General features: G+C 39.9%; 1 long non-coding RNA gene across 1 annotated transcript; it reads right to left on the bottom strand.

Moving 5' to 3' along the window:
* Nucleotides 1-37: 37 nt before the first annotated feature.
* Nucleotides 38-1,256, bottom strand: LOC118405543. Its single transcript, XR_004829899.1, has 3 exons — nt 1,147-1,256; nt 549-660; nt 38-190 (listed from the first exon to the last, which is right to left on the bottom strand). It is a non-coding gene; the product is annotated as an uncharacterized LOC118405543 (long non-coding RNA).
* Nucleotides 1,257-1,716: the final 460 nt, after the last annotated feature.

Below are 1,716 nucleotides of genomic sequence, written 5' to 3'. Positions count from 1 at the left end.
TTTTGAATGAATGAGCATTGGGCACATGGCCCCCTAGATACCTGTCTCTTGTAGCCTTTGCCAGCTTGTCCTCAGACTTCTTGTCATGATGATCCACTCCCAACATGAAGCCGCCTCTCCCCAGCTGGGCTTCAGACTGCTCTAACTTCTCTGACAGGTCGAATACCTGCCCTGTTGTGTAGTCTGCATTCTAAAAGAACAGAAAATACAAGCTGTTCTGTTCATGGTACTTAAATCTTGTGGTATCTTTGAAATGGTAGGTTTAGCAATAGAAGAAAAAATGTTAATGGTAAGAGATTATCCATCAACTGCAAAATAACACAAGAAACATTTCAGAATTTTTGCATTTCCAGAAGTAGGCAATTCCTTGCTAAGCAATGACTGAATCTGCCTGACTTGTACTCAAGGTAATTTTAAGGCAGTTCTATAATAATTCCCTTATCTTCTTACTGTATGCCGACAATAAGGTGCTAGTGACACAAGGCTAATACATTTTGTATCAAACAATGAATCTAGGTGCATATATTATATAAAAGGGATATTCTTACAGTTATAAGTGAAGAGGAGCTGAGTGTATTGACCCAGTACTTGTTCCACAATAGTTCCAACAACCTCCGATCAAGTGCAGACTTGAAGTAGGTCACTTCTAAGGAGTAGTACCTGGAAATAAAAGGCAATTGAAGATTCCTTACATGAGAGGTAGATGTCTTAAGTTATGTCTTGAAATATCCTAAGGCATTGTTTATAAAGAAATTTACATATGTTATATCAGTATACCATACAATGACATTGATGGCTAAACAGACAACTTGAGACAAGGGTTCAAAAAAGGTTTGAAGAGGTCCTGGGTTTGATTCCTGACTCCAGGCTAGACATTATGTCCTGGAAAAGGCACTTAACATAACTTGCCTCACTCAACCCATGTGTAAAAGGATATCTGACTTTGGTTGGGGAGACAAGAGGCAGTGGATGGAGAAGAATTGGTGTATGGGGAAGGATGGGCTACATCTTCCAATACCATGCACAAGACGCTATGGCCTTGAAAAGGCTATGGAACCTTTAACATAAGACCTTTAACAATGGGCACATCTGTTTCTAGGTAGATGAAGCAGTTCTACTTTCCACACTGTGTGCTTTTCTACTTACTGCTTGCAGTGGACACCAAAATCTTCTATCTTGTTCAGAGGAATAGTCTGATACTCAGAGGGACCTTCATCTGGTGGCTTGTATCCCTATACGACAGATAAAATCACATAAGGTAATATCAAGCGTAATGAAGACATCTACAACCTGTAAAGTAAACACAAACGTAACAAACACTTGACAGTCAAATACTACATTTATACATGTCATACATGAGAGAACCATGATACATGTCATGTATCATGGTTCTCTTTGGCAAATCCGTGTTGAGTGCCAAATGCATGAGTTATTCGGGGGGTTGGGGGACGGGTCTTTACAGGGAAATTTTTAGATAACTTGCTGAACTCCACCCATCCTAAGGGGCAAATTTTTAAGAGAATTCACCTAAGTCTTAAATTTTTGATTATGTGGAAGTTTGGATGCACTGCAGATGACCCAATGACTTTTGTTCATTCAGGGGGATGGAATGGTTGAAATTTGTGTCTGTCCCAAGTAGCAAATTTTTGTCCTTTGGTGGAAGGATTGATGCATAAGAGAGCCCTGGTCCTTGTGGACAAACCAATGCACACACTC

The sequence above is a fragment of the Branchiostoma floridae genome, chromosome 2, assembly GCF_000003815.2.
Source record: "Branchiostoma floridae strain S238N-H82 chromosome 2, Bfl_VNyyK, whole genome shotgun sequence".
In the NCBI taxonomy this organism is placed as follows: Eukaryota; Metazoa; Chordata; class Leptocardii; order Amphioxiformes; family Branchiostomatidae; genus Branchiostoma; species Branchiostoma floridae.
This window is presented reverse-complemented; position numbering and strand designations above follow the sequence as displayed.